Raw genomic sequence first — 17,789 nt, 5'->3', positions numbered from 1 at the left:
TTCCAGTAAAAGGAAACACTGTAAGTAATGGGAGAGAAAAGATGAGAAAAAAATGTGTGTGACTACAAGCAAATCAGTGCTGATTAAAAGCAGAAGGCTACGGGCTCTGAGGACAGAGAAGTAATATCCAGATCATGGATGGTCTTATGTGCCATATTAGGGCTCTTGGATATTACTTGTACAATAGGGGGTGAAATTGTTAAAAGAGAGTTAATTTTGGTAATCATGTAGTAGAGGGGCTTAAAGGTGATGAGACCAGAATTAGGGATTAATTGAATATGGAGGAAAAAGAGTTCAAGATAATTCTAAAATTTCTAGTTTATACATTTAGAAAATGATGGTCCCATCAACTAAGATAGGGCATATAGGAGGAGTTGTACTCAAGGAGAATATGATGAGTTCAGTTCATGATTTTTAAAGTTGGAGATGTAGGCAGTTAAATATTACAAGGCTAAAGTTCACAGGAGAGATCTAGAAAGAGTATGAAGACTTGGAAGACTTATCATATAGAAGATAATTGAAGCTGCCACTCTGGAAAGTATGTAGAGTGAGAAGAGCAGTGGGCTAATGATCACTTCCTGTAAAATACTAATATTTAAGAGATGAAGAAATATTTAAGTCCATGAAGAAAACAGACAGCAAGTATTCAGAGAGGTACAGAATGAAATATTAGAGCACATTATAGAATATAAAGGAATATTTTGAAAAATGCAACAAGCAATATCCAATGCTGTAGAAAGATGAATTAAAAGTTGAAAACTTATCAGCTTTGTATCAGAAACATGAAGACATTACTGAGAACAATTTCAGTAAAATAGGGGGAGCAGAGGCCATATTGCAGAAGGTTGCAGAGTAAGGGGAGACAATGAATATAACTTATACTTCCATTTCCCTTGAATGTGAAAGAGGTAATATTTTCATAAAGCAAAAACCATTTCCTCAGATCATTGTATTTTACATGGTTAACACCACTTCTAGCTGGAACTGTCCTGCTCATAATTTTTTACTTAGGGAGGGAGAACTGAGTAGGCTTTTTTTTTTAAATAGGCCACTGAGTGGACAATGATGGGCACTTGCCCCCCACAATGGTAGCTGATTCATAGGCTGGCTAGTACCATGTGACATACTTTGTGATGGAAGGTACTACTCAACAGGAAAATAAACAGGTTGACAGAGAAATATAAAAGAATGAACAGACACACAGAAAGAAGTGAAACCCATTATTTCTTAAGGTGTCCTGAATAAGTTTCTGCTCTAAAATAGAGTTCAATATAACAAAGATATGAATTAATTACATGATGTAATTCTTAATATTGGGGTCAACTTCATTTAAAAAAATAGTCAATAAAGCTCACTAGGCCATTATTTATTAAAGCAAGGTATATTTAAAGTTTTGTACATTCCTTTTTATGCAAAAAATGTTGACATAAACATATTCTGTATTATTACCTTATAAGTGGTGTATTGCTCATGGATGTATATATTTGTTTGTTTTTGTATTACATGAGAACCAAGCAACATCATGTGTACTGAACTAACAAAAATTTTACGATTATATGAAGAAAATATTTCAGAGTTGAGTCATCCCAGAGTATGATACTATTTCACACCACGGCATTGGTAAGCTGGACATATAAAGACCTGTGACAAAGAAGTCAGTGCCATCTTCTTAATTTGATGTAAGCAGAGGTAGAATGAGAATATGGTCTTTGTAGAGCAACTTGCAACTGTTTATTAGCTGTAAATAGAGGGGCAAATGTACACTGAATGATTTTTTTCTATTCCTGATTCTAGCAATAAATGGATTAGATATCCATATTATAAAAATTTCCATCCTGGCTTTATTTTCATGTAAGCAAGGCAACTTTACAAAATTGCCAAGTTGACACCCTATTAAAGCTGGAATTTGAGAACTGCTCAATACCAGAGTTTTCATTCAATGTGGTGTCTGATATCCTGAGTAAGATGAAAAGCCTTAAAGTTATTAATGCAATCATATACAGTCTACTTATACAACAGATAATCTGCATTAGTATCAGTAAGGTAAAAAATATAACTGTATTTAATCTAAATCTTTCTAATATAAAATCTAAAGTCAGTAGACATATTAATGTTAATTTTATTTTTATCTGTTTTATAGTTTTATTAAAATTGTTAAAGCAGTTTATGCCTATTTTTATACTTGTTGATATTTGAGTAACAATATATTTTTTAATGTTTATTTATTTATTTTGAGAGAAAGAGTGTGAAAGGTGTAAGGGCAGAGAGACAGGGGGACAGAGGACTAGAAGCAGGCTCTGCTGATAGCAGAGAGCCTGATGTGGGGCTTGAGCCCATGATCTGTGACATCATGACCTGAGCTGAAGTCAGATGCTTAACTGACTGAGCCACCCAGGTGCTCCTAGGTAACAATATATTAAACATAGTCTTATTTCAATTACCAAAGAACCAAAAAATTAGATTCCCATTAAAATGAATCTGCAGATAAACTAATTTTACCACTATTAAAATTTGAGAAACCAGGTACTGGCTAGACTAATCACTATACCCAGACTTTCTTCCATTCAACTCATCCTCTAACCCACCTTTCAGACTGGTCTTCCCAAAGAGACGTTACTCACCAACCTAAAAAGCTACAGTGACTTTAGAATAAGACTACCTTGGCTCAATTCAAATTTGAAGTGGTGAAACAAAAAGATGACAACACTAAAATTGTAACCAGTTAACTTCCAAAAAGACTTTGGGGGGGGGGGCTCATAGATCAAAATTCACTGCAAAAGCACATGAAGATAAAAGTGAACAGATGTACTCTGAAGGAAGTAGGTCAGGGAGATTAGAATATATGTTGTACACCTGAAACCAATGTAACCTTGTGTGTCAACTATACTTCAATTAAAAAAAAAAGAATACATGCACAATAAATTTGGCTCTAAAATTTGTGAAGCTAAGGAAAGGGGAAATTTATGGATGACACACTTTCTGTTTTTGTTTTACATAAACCCAAATATATTCAATCAGATTTTCCCCTCTTTTCTCCTACTTACCTTAAATCTAGTTTGGTTGGCTTTATAATTGTTCCATGAAGACAACTATACATATTCCAGATTTTTATGTGCCCACCTCTGCCTTCTCCCTCCTCTCAATTAAAGTCTACTCATCCTTCAAAGCTCAATTCCAATCCACATCCCCGACCTCTCTGTATTTCATTAATCTTTCTTTCCTCTAGACTCTGATAGCACAAATTCAGCTTGTATCACACTATTCAGCTTTTAATTTTAGCCAGTTTCAAACTTTTCACTACCATGTACTACTTTTCCAAGATGATAGCTCCATGATAGCAGAGAACGTATATCTTCTATTAGTCTTCTCAATACTAAATAGTCATTCAATATATATCTATTGGTTCTTTCTCTGAACAAAACTTTTACTGAGTACTTATAGACATAAATATACAATTTGTTCCTATATACACATATTTGTGTGAGCCAGTAAATAGTCTCTGAACAAATTCTACTTTATCTTTTCAATACTTTCTTTTACTAAGGGTCTAATTGTGAAAATTTGAAATTGGTTCTGGAGATAGCTTTGTGTTTTTAGGGGAACTTAGGGAAAAGGATAATATGTATGGTTAGATTGTGAAGTAGTACATAAAATGACATTTTAGCAGCACTGAAATCCCCAGTGTTGACCACATAAAAATGGACAACAACTTGATGGGGAAAATTTCCTTAGAAGACTCTCTTTTGACTAACCACCTTACAACATCATTCTGAGAGGCTGTATTTTATCTTAGTCTGAGCACTAGTTATAAAATACAATAACCATACATATCAGAATTTCAATACAAATGCAGACTTTGTATGCATTGCTTACAAAAATGTTTCTGTCAGGATTATTTAGCTACCTTTTAAAATATACTCCAGTAATGAATCCTTTCTTATATATAAGAATAACTAGATCACATAAAACTACAATTTCTATCAGTATAAAATGTTATACTCTATAAATGAATTTATTCTTTTATTTTCTACAGTAATACAAACAGAATTAAATTCTACTGAAAATATAGGGCATCTTCCATGATGGCTGTATTTATGAATAGGCCTATTCTGAATCAACACCTCATTCTTGCCTTAAGGATTAGGACTTTTATTTCAGTTAATATTTTCTTTGACCTCACTATAGCACATTATATTGTTGACAATTATTTCTTCCACAAAACTCTCTCCTCTCTCGGTTTGCATATTACTACTCTTTCTTAATTTTCAAATTACCTCTTTGCCTGATCCTTTTCTGTTTCTATTATAAACTACCATTCTTTTCCTTGTTCCTTATGTGTTAGTAATTTTCAGGGTTTTATTCTTTGCCCTTTCCCATATTATTCTATATACTTCCCATGTGGAATTCTCTATGGAGATATTCATCCACTTGCAAAACTTTTAGTACTCTACTTCCTTTATGCTAATGGATCTCAATTCTACATTCCCTGGGCTCTAGGCTACAGCTTCATTCACCTTCTAAATATTTTTCCTGATTGCTCTCAATTGACTTCACGTTTAAGATACAAAATGAAATGATTTCCTTTACTTTGATGCTATTCTCTCCTGTTCACATCTCCTTATTTTGATGAATGGAATCATGAATGGATTGCATTGGGTCCCCACCCCAAATTCTTATGTTGAAGCTCTAGCCCCTGTATTACCTTAGAATGTGTCTTTATTTGAAAATAGGGTCTTTACAGAGGTGATCAAGTTAAAATGAAGTCATTAGGGTAAGGTATAATCCAATATGACTGGTGTTCTTATAAAAAGGAGAAATTTGCTCTCCTTCAAACAGTAAAGTCTCCAGGGATATGTCAAAAGATAGCAGCATAGGAGGACACCGGGATCACCTCTTCCTGCTGATCACTTAGATTCCACCCACATCGGCCTAAATAACCCAGAAAACTGACAGAAGACTAGCAGAACAGCCTCTCCAGAGCCAAGCATAGACAAGAGGTCCACGGAAGAGCATAGGAAGGGCAGAGAGGTGGTGCGTGCTACACAACTGGCGCGAGGGAGCCAGGCGGTGGAGGGGCAGCCCACCGGGAAAGGCAGAACCCCCAAAGTCTGGCTTGCAAAAGTGGAAGGGCCAAACTGTGTGAGTTCTGACAGCCAGTGGGACTTAACATCTGTAATGTTAAAAGTCTGCTCTCGGAGATAGGGGAGGGTGAGAGGACGCCGGGAGGGAGAGTTGTTGAGTCCCGGAAGGACAGAGCTCGGTGGGGGAAGAGAGGTGCAGGCAAGAGCCATTTTCCTCTCCCATTCCCCAGCTGAAATTACAAAGGGAATCAGTTCCCATCACCGAACTTGCTTGCACCTCGCGAAGGCCCTACAATGTGCTTCTGTGGATCCATCCCTCTGACAGGCCTGCCTCCCTCCTGGTGCTGCAAGGCCCCTTCTGCAGGGGACCACCCATAGCAAAGCTATCTAAGCCTGCTCCTCCCACTCCTGTGCACCTTGCGGATCCACCCAGTCTAATACAACCTTGGCCAGATCCCATCGAAGAAGCACCACATGCCTGGCAGTGTGCAAGCAGCACAGACAGGGGATACACCACTCCAGAGTAAGTACTGCCACTGGGAGAGGGGAAGACAAGGTACACACAAGTCTGACTGTGGCCCTAGTGGTGGGTTGGGGGCAGACATCAGGTCTGACTGTGGCCCCACTCACCAATACAAGTTTCTCCAGACAGCACAGGAAAAGTGCCTTGCAGTTTGGAGCTACCACAGGGACTACCCAAAATGACCAAATGGAAAAATTCTCAAAACAAACTCCAGCTAACGAATTGATCAAAACCAATTTAAGCAATAAAATGGAACAAGAATTTAGAATAATAGTCATAAAATTAATTACTGGGCTTGAAAAAAAGCATACAGGACAGCAGAGATCTATTGCTACAGAGACCAAGGGACTAAAAAATAGTCATGATGGACTAAAAAATGCTATAAATGAGGTGCAAAATAAAATGGAGGCAGCCATAACATGGATTGAAGAGGCAGAGGAGAGAATAGGTGAATTAGAAGATAAAATTATGGAAAAAGAGGAAGCTGAGAAAAAGAGAGATAAAAAAATCCAGGAATATGAGGGGAGAATTAGGGGACAAAATGATGCAATGAAATGGAACAATATCCATATAATAGGAATTCCAGAAGAAGAGGAGAGAGAGAAAGGGGCTGAAGGTGTACTTGAACAAATCATAACTGAGAACTTCCCCAATGTGGGGAAGAAAGCAGGCACTAAAATCCAAGAGGCACAGAGAACTCCTTTCAGACATAACTTAAATCGATCTTCTGCACGAATTATCACAGTAGAACTGGAAAATACAAGGATAAGAGATAATTCTGAAAAAAGCTAGGGATAAACGGGCCTTAACATACAAAGGTAGACACATAAGGGTCGTAGCAGACCTATCTACTTAAACTTGGCAGGCCAGAAAGGAATGGCAGGAAATCTTCAATGTGATGAACAGGAAAAATATGCAGCTGAGAACCCTTTATGCAGCAAGTCTTTCATTCAGAATAGAAGAAGAGATAAAGGTTTTCTCAAACAAACAAAACCTGAAGGAATTCATCACCACTAAACCAGCCCTACAAGAGATCCTAAGGGGGACTCTGTGAGTGAAATGTTGCAAGGACCATAAAGTGCCAGAGACATCAATCAATACAAGCATGAAACCTACAGACATCACAATGACTCTAAACCCATATGTTTCAATAGTAACACTGAATGTAAATGGACTAAATACTCCAACCAAAAGACATGGGTATCAGAATGGATAAGAAAACAAGAACCATCTATTTGCTGTCTACAAGAGATTCATTTCAGACCTGAGGCCACCTTCAGATTGAAAGTGAGGGGATGGAGAACTATCTGTCATGCTACTGGAAGTGAAAAGACAGCTGGAGTAGCCATACTTATATCAGACAAACTAGACTTTAAATTAAAGGCTATAACAAGAGATGAAGAAGGGCATTATATAATAATTACAGGGTCTATCCATCAGGAAGAGCTAACAACTATAAATGTCTATGCACTGATTGTGAAAGCCCCCAAATATATAGAATAATTAATCACAAACATAAAGCAACCTTATTGATAAGAATGTGGTATTGCAGGAGACTTTAATACTCCACTTACAACAATGAATAGATCATCTAGACAGAGAATCAATAAAGAAACAAAGGCCCTGAATGATACATTGGATCAGATGGACTTGACAGGTATATTTAGAACTCTGCATCCCAAAGCAACAGAATATAATTTCTCGAGTGCACATGGAACATTCTCCAAGATAGATCACATACAGGGCCACAAAACAGCACTTAATAGGTATAAAAGAATTGAGATCATACCATGCACACTTTTGGGTCACAATGCTATGAAACTTGAAATCAACCACAGGAAAAAGTCTGGAAAACCTCCAAAAGCATGGAGGTTAAAGAACACCCTACTAAAGAACCAATGGTTCAAGCAGGCAATTAGAGAAGAAATTAAAAAATATATGGAAACAAATGAAAACGAAAAGACAACAATCCAAATGCTTTGGGATGCAGCGAAGGCAGTCCTGAGAAGAAAATACATTGCAATCCAGGCCTATCTCAAGAAACAAGAAAAATCCCAAATACAAAATCTAACAGCACACCTAAAGGAAATAGAAGTAGAACAGCAAAGACACCCCAAACCCAGCAAAAGAAGAGAAATAATAAAGATCAGAGCAGAAATAAACAATATAGAATCTAAAAAAAAAAAACCACTCTAGAGCAGATCAATGAAACCAAGAGTTGTTTTCCTGAAAAAATAAACAAAATTGATAAACCTTTAGCCAGGCTTCTCAAAAAGAAAAGGGAGAGGACCCAAATAGATAAAATCACAAACGAAAATGGAATTATTACAACCAATCCCTCAGAAATACAGGCAATTATCAGGGAATACTGTGAAAAACTATATGCCAACAAACTGGACAACCTGGAAGAAATGGACAAATTCCTAAGCACCCTACACTTCCAAAACTCAAACAGGAAGAAATAGAAAACTTGAACACACCCATTACCAGCGAAGAAATTGAATCAGTTATCAAAAATCTCCCAACAAATATGAGTCCAGCACCAGATGCCTTCCCTGGGGAATTCTACCACACATGTAAAGTAAAGATAATACTTATCCTTCTCAAGCTCTTCCCAAAAATAGAAAGTAAAGGAAAACTTCCAGACTCATTCTATGAAGCCAGCATTCCTTTGATTCCCAAACAAGACAGAGACCCAGAAAAAAAAGAGAACTATAGGCCAATATCCCTGATGAATGTGGATGCAAAAATTCTCAACAAGAGATACTAGCAAATTGAATTCAGTGCTAGCAAATTGAATTCAATACTAGCAAATTGAATTCAACAGCATATAAAAAGAATTATTCACCATGATCAAGTGGGATTCATTCCTGGGATGCAGGGCTGGTTAAATATTTGTAAATCAATCAATGTGATGCATCACATTAACAAAAGAAAAGAACCATATGTTCCTGTCAATCGATGCAGAAAAAGCATTTGACAAAATTCAGCATCCTTTCTTAATAAAAACCCTCGAGAAAGGCAGGATGGAAGGAACATACATAAACATCATAAAAGCTATTTATGAAAAGCCCACAGATAATATCCTCAATGGGGAAAAGCTGAGAGCTTTCCCCCTGAGACAAGGAACATGACAGGGATGTCCACTCTCACTGCTGTTGTTTAACATAATGTTGGAAGTTCATCAGCAATCAGACAACAAAAGGAAATCAAAGGCATCAAAATTGGCAAAGATGAAGTCAAGCTTTCACTTTTTGCAGATGACATGATATTATACATGGAAAATCCGATAGACTCCACCAAAAGTCTGCTAGAACTAATACATGAATTCAGCAAAGTCGCAGGATACAAAATCAATGTACAGAAATCAATTGCATTCTTATACACTAATAATGACGCAGCAGGAAGACAAATAAAGAATCCCATTCACAATTGCACCAAGAATCATAAAATACCTAGGAATAAACCTAACCAAAGATGTAAAAGATCTGTATGCTGAATACTATAGAAAGCTTATGAAGGAAATTGAAGAAGATATAAAGAAATGGAAAAACATTCCCTGCTCATGGATTGGAAGAATAAATATTGTTAGGATGTCAATACTACCCAAAGCTATCTACACATTCAATGCAATCCCAATCAAAATTGCACCAGCATTCTTCCCGAAGCTAGAACAAGCAATCCTAAAATTTGTATGGAACCACAAAAGACCCCGAATAGCCAAAGTAATTTTGAAGAAGACCAAAGCAGGAGGCATCACAATCCCAGACTTTAGCCTCTACTCCAAAGCTGTAATCATCAAGACAGCATGGTATTGGCACAAAAACAGACACATAGACCAATGGAATAACATAGAGACTCCAGAATTGCACCCACAAAAGTATGGCCAATTAATCTTTGACAGTGCAGGAAAGAATATCCAATGGAAAAAATACAGTATCTTTAACAAATGGTGTTGGGAGAACTGGACAGCAACAGGCAGAAGAATGAAACTAGACCACTTTCTTACACTATTTACAAAGATAAACTCAAAATGGATAAAGGACCTGAATGTAAGACAGGAAACTATGAAAATCCTAGAGGAGAAAGCGGGAAAAAACCTCTCTGACCTCAGCTGTAGCAATTTCTTACTTGACACATCTCCAAAGGCAAGGGAATTAAAAGCAAAAATGAACTGTTGGGACCTCATGAAGATAAGAAGCTTCTGCACTGCCAAGGAAACAATCAATGAAACTAAAAGACAACTGACGGAATGGGAAAAGATATTTACAAATGACATATCAGATAAAGGACTAGTATCCAAAATCTATAAAGAACTCACCAAACTCAACAGTCGAAAAAGAAATAATCCAGTGAAGAAATGGGCAGAAAACATGAATAGACACTTCTCTAAAGAAGATGTCCAGATGGCCATCAGGCAAATGAACAGATCCTCAACATCACTCCCCATCAGGGAAATACAAATCAAAAACCACACTGAGATACCACCTCACACCAGTCAGAGTGGCTAAAATGAACAAATCAGGAGAGTATAGATGCTGGAGAGGATGTGGAGAAATGGGAACCCTTTTGCACTGTTGGTGGGAATGCAAACTGGTACAGCTGCTCTGAAAAACAGTGTGGAGGTTCGTCAAAAAATTAAAAATAGATCTACCCTATGACCCAGCAATAGCACTACTAGGAATTCACCCAAGGGATACAGGAGTGCTGATGCATAGGGGCACTTGTACCCAAATGTTTATAGCAGCACTTTCAACAATAGCCAAATTATGGAAAGAGCCTAAATGTCCATCAACTGCTGAATGGAGAAAGAAATTGTGGTTTATATATACAAAGGAATACTACTTGGCAATGAGAAAGAATGAAATGTGGCCTTTTGTAGAAATGTGGATGGTACTGGATAGTGTTATGCTAAGTGAAATAAGTCATACAGAGAAAGACAGATACCATATGTTTTCACTCTTATGTGGATTCTGAGAAACTTAACAGAAGACCATGGGGGAGGGGAAGGAAAAAAAATGTTAGGGAGAGAGCCAAACCATATCAGACTCTTAATAACAGAATAAACTGAGGGTTGATGGGGAGTGGGAGGGAGGGGAAAGAAAAAAAATTTAGAGAGGGAGAGAGCCAAACCATAAGAGACTCTTAAAAACTGAGAATAAACTGAGGGTTGATGGGGAGTGGGAGGGAGCAGAAAATGAGTGATGGGCATTGAGGAGGGCACCTGTTGTGATGAGCACTGACTGGGTGTTGTATGGAAACCAATCTGACAATACATTTCATATTTTAAAAAAATTAAAAAATAAAAAGGATAAATTTAAAAATAGACCCTCATAAATGTTGGATGCCATATAAAGATGAAGGCAGAGTTGAGGGCAATGCTTTTACAAGCCAAAGAATGCCAAATATTGCCAGCAAACCACTGCAAGCTGAGAGAGAGACCTGGAAAAGGTCCTTCCCTAGCACCTTCAGAGGGAGCATGGCCCTACTGATACCTTGATCTTGGATTTATATCCTTCTAAAGTATGAGACATTAAATTTCTGTTGTTTAAGAAACTTAGTTTGTGGTACTTTGTTACAGCAAGCCTAGAAAACTAATAGAGCCATCATACACCAAGTCATAAAAATGAAAACAAAAAGCCGAAATACCCCAAACCATCACCCTGGACTTCTTCCTTTTTTCCACCCTCAAATCCAACTGCTCAATAAGTTAAGTTCTTTCTCACTCCTTGAAGCATTCTTGGATCAATTTCTTCATCATCATCATCTCCACTGCCACTGTTCTAGGTCTGGCATTCTTCCATTGTGTAGGCTCTTATAATAGACCCCTTTTGAATCTCTCCTACTTCTACCTTTATCACCACCCCATCAACCTTCCATGTTGTTAGGAGATTCTTGAAAAGAAGCTGGAAATGTCTCCTTATCACCCAAGCAATAAAAAAAAAAAATCAAACGCCTTAGTACCCAAGGTCTTTCACGACAATTCATTTTACCAGCTTTTCATACCTATGCTTTAGTAATGCTGAACTTGTGTCTCTTCCTTGGATATATCACGCTTTCCCATTGCCTCCACAAATGCTGCTCCCTTTCTTGAAACATATTTCTCTTCCTTTTTCCTTTCCTTTCCCCAGAAACTCTTACTAATTCAGCTTGAACTTTATACTGTGACTGTTCTTATGCTGTCTCCTCCACTTTACCATGAGCTCTAGAAACACAGGAATTGTCATTTGCATCCTGTTTTCCTTGGTGCCTAGAATATATTAGAATAAATATACAAATAAGAATGTTCTTTTGTTTATCCACAAAGTAAAAATATTAGAGCATAATGTTTACAAATAACTGTGTTTGTGTATTAAAACTATTCTTTAGGTAAGTTAATTCAGTTTTGATTATTTTTTTTCATAAAGACGGCTGGTCATATCTGTCCTTCATAGTTCAGGATATACTGCAAATCTTTTATTTTTCCTGTGTGTTTTGCAGTCTCCAATGAGAGAGTTCTATTGAAGATCTGTTAGTTCAATGGTCACTACAGGACACAGTTAAATTCATCTTTCCATTCTTTAGATTTTTAAAAAATTTTGCGTCTGTCAACTCTCCTTAGATATAAAAGAATAAAAACAGTCAGTTTGCTACTACAGTCATATAGTGACATAAGAGAAATGAAACACTGCATTACTATACAGAATGCCTAATTGCTGCTTTCTCCTTAAATAAGCAAAATCATGCTTGATACCATTTTGTTTTATGAAGGGAAAGGGTGAAATGATCCTCATTTATACTAGGTTGCATAGGTTGTTTGATAAAACTCTACCTTCCCCCAATCTAGTTAGTTCCCTCATATTGTATTATTGCCTCCAGGTAGCAAATGCTGGAGCACATTTTTATTTTATCTTTAAATAGTAAGAAAACCATTCCCAGTTATGCATATCTCTCTTTTTTCCCTCCCTACGTAGGGATAGGGTGCCAACATACACATACAGAACTTAGTTAACACATCACACACACAAAAAGACATATTGTAAAAAAATATTCAGTGTTTTCTTGTAAAACAGTAGCAAGTCCCTTTGGACCACAACATTGAAAATGTTCCACTAAACCTTTAATGTGAATTTGCTCAATGGGTCTGTGCATACAGGTGTAGAACGACTACTAGATTTGATATCTGAATGAATTCAAGTTCCCATTAGAGCCTGACTGCTTCAATGACCCCATTATTTTGCTTCCGCTGCTCCCAGAATTGATCAACTTAATTATTCTAACGAAACATTTGGGACATGAATTTCTGATTTGTTTTAAACCACATGGGACATCTAAAAGTGCTTCACTTGAAAAAATCACAATACAGAAGAAATGACTATGAGAATATGTTAGATGCTTAGAAGTAGGGCAGGGCAGAGATCCATGCTGTGTACACAGATACTCCCTTTCCTGGAATGGTACTCTGTTTAGATTACTCTTTATCATCAGTTAATGGTTTACATATATGAATCTCATTATATTATATTCACATTTGCTATTCCTACAATATTTACCTTTCCTCCCAGACTCTTCCTTTTCTTTTGTCAAACAAGACAGTTTTTCAATTCATTTTTCTACATGATTCATAGTAGCCCTTCCTTCCCCCACCTTAAAATATCAGTTATCATATTGTGTACATTTCTAATCTCAGTAACATTTCAGTAGAACATGAAGCTAGCATTGCAATCATCCCAATGCAGCCTTAATAATATATGATGAATTGGAAAACATTCTCAAAGTTTATATACTTTATTGTACTAATCACTCCTTGATGCTTCCATTTAGTTCTTATAGCTTGTTATTTATGATTTCCCACATTTTATTTCAAAAGTTTCTTTGTTTGCCTTATGTGTTGTATTATGAAATGGTATGTTAATTTCCTGTTGTAATTAGTCACCATGACAACATCACACACCAATTTAAATAAAATAAAACTTCAAAATTTTTATCAGCTCCTAAGTTTTATTTAATTGAAATCATCAAAGTAGATAATTTTGCTTCATGTTTGGATTCTATTTAAATTGCTTATATAATTTTGCATTGCTTTGTATCAAGTCTTCTATATACCATTATAATTTTATATCAATAGTATACATTAAATGAGGAAAAACAGCATACCTTTTTTTTTTTTTTGAAAAAAAGATCTCTCTTAAAAATATCCTGCTTTCTATGGAGGTCTGGGTGGCTCAGTCAGTTGAGTGTCTGACTTTGGCTCAGGTCATGATCTCATGGTTCATGAGTTCAGACCCCATGTCAGGCTCTGTGCTGACAGTTCAGAACTGGAGTCTGCTTCAGATTCTGTGTCTCCATCTCTCTCTGCCCTTCCCCTGTTCATGTTCTGTCTCTTTCTCCAAAATAAATAAACATTAAAAATTTTTAAAAAATATGCTTCTCTCTAAAAATGCATTGTATATGTTAAAAACTACATTATGAGCCATAACACACAGCATGCCTTCTTTTTGTTGGGAACGAGACACTTGAAAGCACCATGGTAGAAAAGAAAGAGCAATGTCCTAGGCCTTGAAGAGAATGGCCTATTGGACTGATGCCTAGTTTTTGTCAAGCAAGAATAGGTATAATATTTCAGACCTCACATGCTTACTATCAAGATAAGATAAAATCTCTGTAGAGTACCAGGGAACAATGGGTGACATATAATAGGCATTCAATTCATTCCATGTTAGCTACATATAAAAGTGAAACTTAGTTGTATGTGCCAATCTGGTGGAGGGGAGAAAAACTATCAACTGACAGGTAAAGGTTAAGATATGAGCTACTGAGTATTGAGAGGAAGGTAGAGAAACTAAGCAATAGCAAGCTTTACCCTTTGTGTATTTATTTAGTAGGGGCAAAGAATTTATACTGAGGAAAGATATAAAATGCAGATTGTCAGGATTTATGATGAAAAGATTTCTCATTACTATAATAAACGGTGATCCAGAAATGCCTCATCAGACTTATGGAAGATAATGAAAGCAACTACAACTTCAATTACATCCCTGATTTATAGATAATGTTGCAACATCTCAAACACTGAACATATTTTACCACAATCTATTTGCATATATGTGTATATGTGTATGTGTTTTAGGGATATGATGAGGAATCATTTTTCATTTCATTCTTTTCAAATTACAATGCACTTAAATAACTGTTCCAGAAAGAAAATGCAAATGAACATTAAACTACTTATATTCCTTCAAATTCTTTTCCAATATGTGTCAACATACATGCATTATATATATAATCAGTGTTTATATACTCTCTTGTGATCTAATTCTTTCACTTAACATTGTTTCGTGTTTTGTGAATTGTCATGCAACAGAACCACCATCAAACTGTTACCTGTTTATCTACAGCAAGCCCAACACCTCACTTTGTGCTTAGACATTCTAATAGCTATATGTTTCTAGCTTACTGTTAATTAATTTTTAAAGTTTTTAAAAATTTATTTACTTTGAAAGAGAGACTTTGACCCTCCCCCACTCATGCTCTGTCTCTCTCTCAAAAATAAACATTAAACAAATTTTAAAGAGAGAGAGAGAGAGAGACAGCACTCTCTACATTGCCAGCACAGAGCCTGATGCAGGGCTTGAACTCATGAACCGTGAGATCATGAGCTGAGCCAAAATCAAGGGCCAAGACGCTTAATGAACTGAGCTACCCAGGCACCCCCTTACTGTTATTTTAATTTGAATTTTTTACCTGTAGGCGAAAAGTGTGTTTTTCCATGTGATGATTTATTGCGTATGTTTTAATCCACGTAGACTTCCTCTCTTCACCTCTTTTTTCTCCTTATGTGAACAGCCTCATGAACCATGTCTGTAAGCCCCTCACAAATTATGTTCAATATCAACATGATCTAATTTGCTGATTACTGCACCAAAACTGTATAACTAAATGGTATAGCTATATATCTAATCAGTGTCAATTCTTTGATGCTTTGAAACCCAATATCCAAATGGTCTTCAATTCCTCTGATAAATCTCTGAAAGTTTTCTCATTCTATTCTTTTCTCTCCCAGATGACTTTGGTCTCCTCACAGTTAATTTATCTTTTTAAATTGTTTTTGTAAATTTTACATGTAGCAAGAATTACTATCAAACTCCATTCATTGGGCCAGAGACACTTGTGGTGTTAGTGAAAGACTTGCCCCTCATGTAGTATACTATTTGTGGGTTCCTCAGGCAGCCAGTGGCCTTAACTCCAAGCTCTATGTGCAGTCACAGTTTTAAAATCAATTTAGGAAGATAACTAAAATACACACCTGACCGTATAATCCAGTCATTAGTTAGTAAATCTCTATTTATTGATTACAGGCTAAAAATAAACTTTTTGAGAATAGCCTACAAAGCTTTTATAATCTGGCTTAATCTCATTCACAGCCCAGCCTTATTTTGTCATTGTTTCCATACATTCTACATTACATCTAAATGGACTGCTCATTGTTCTTGAATATCCTTTCTTGCTTTTCTTCTACCAAGCCTTTTGCTCATGTCATTTCACCATCCTCATTAGGCTCTGGTCCCCTTTCTCACTATTCTACTCTGAGTGCCTATCTTACACATCTTATACACTTTATCTTAAATATGACTGACTTCCTAAAGCTTTTTTCTAATATTTCTCAACTGAATATGGCTTCTCCAATATTTGAACCCCGAAGCAGCTTGTAGTTTCTTTATTTTCTCAGTTAAGAATTGCTTATTTGTTTTATCCTCTTTTGAATAGCTTGTAAGCTATTGAGGACAGGGGCTGGAACTCACATTTTTCTGCAAATGCTTGGTAAATAATAGGTGTTCAATATTTTTTCTTGAATTAAATATTCCCCAAGGTCTGAAAATTCTTATAACACCAAAAATATTGTCCCATATATGTTGGATCATCCCAGCACTTAGCACATATAGGGAATGAATAAAAATAAGAAATATGAATGCTTTCAAAGTTATATGATTGGATGAAAATATATATTCCTATCTTCCTAAATATAAGGCATGCCTCCTCACTCCACTTATATCTCAGAAAAAGGAAACTATCTTATATTCAAGTCCTTACAAATTCTTTAATTATAAGTACCTTATCTAAATTATTTTATTTTTAATATTAAAGTGTTCTTTGAAGAACTCAGTATGGGACCTCAATTAATATAAGTTTTAGGTGAGGGGTGCCTGGGTGGTTCAGTTGGTTAAGTGTCTGACTCTTGATTTTGGCTCAGGTCATGGTCTCACAGGTCTTGGGTTTGAGCCCCATGTCGGGTTGTGTGCTAACAGCATGCAGCCTGCTTGGGATTCTTTCCCTCTCTTTCTGCCTCTCCCCCACTTGTGTGTGTGTGCGCACACATGCTCTCTCTCAAAATAAAATAAACTTAAAAATATGAGTTTTAGGTGATTATAGAGGCACATTTACAGAATTGGGGTGGGGGATTAAAGACAATGAAATGTAACATAGACCTAAGGATTATTTAGGGGGTGTGACTTCACAATATTAATCTTATTATATCATTGTAAAAAAGACTTTGAAAGATCACTTAAAATTGCAATGCAGTACATACCTAGAGAAGATAAAAAATACATTTAGAACGAATTGGATAATCAATTTACCTAGTACTATGCAAATGGATATTTATGGCTTGAGATCAAGATGACAGTGATGCACCTATTAGTGTTGTATCGCTTTCTACCTAACAATTTAGATGAACATGAATATAGTGTGTTCCAGAAAACTGTTAGGTGACTCCAAATTGGTTCTCAAGCTTACAGAAACAATGATGCCAAGGATATTTGTGAGAATTTGAACAAAACTGTTTTTGCAAAATGGGGTGGTGGGGGAAGAAAGCAGTAGTTCTTCATGAAGACATTATTTTAAGCCATATGCAATTTGAATCCATCCATATAAGTAAATTTATCACACTTAGATGCTTTACTGTGTCATTTACATTTCCAAAAAGCTATTTATATTCAAAATGGTCAAAAAACTTTAAAAAATCATATTAGGAAAACGTAGGCACACCTTATCCATCACATCTGTTACAAGCTTTTGAATACAGGGTAATACACATAGCTTCAAAGCCCACAGTAATACTAAGAACTGCCATTTATTTAGTATTTACTAGGTGCCATGCACTTTGTTAAGTGACTTGCATATCTTACATATCAATGATTCTTCAAACA

General features: G+C 36.2%; 2 protein-coding genes and 1 non-coding gene across 5 annotated transcripts in view; all 3 read right to left on the bottom strand.

Moving 5' to 3' along the window:
• The window catches only part of DIAPH2 (diaphanous related formin 2), a 982,724-nt gene that overhangs the window by 29,714 nt on the left and 935,221 nt on the right, over window positions 1-17,789 (bottom strand). The gene's annotated exons all lie outside the window — the stretch shown is intronic.
• The window catches only part of LOC102969200 (adenylyl cyclase-associated protein 1-like), a 74,268-nt gene that overhangs the window by 14,658 nt on the left and 41,821 nt on the right, over window positions 1-17,789 (bottom strand).
• LOC122235605 lies at window positions 15,703-15,846 on the bottom strand. Its single transcript, XR_006213647.1, has one exon. It is a non-coding gene; the product is annotated as a small nucleolar RNA SNORA62/SNORA6 family (small nucleolar RNA).

Source organism: Panthera tigris, chromosome X (assembly GCF_018350195.1).
Source record: "Panthera tigris isolate Pti1 chromosome X, P.tigris_Pti1_mat1.1, whole genome shotgun sequence".
NCBI lineage: Eukaryota > Metazoa > Chordata > Mammalia > Carnivora > Felidae > Panthera > Panthera tigris.
This window is presented reverse-complemented; position numbering and strand designations above follow the sequence as displayed.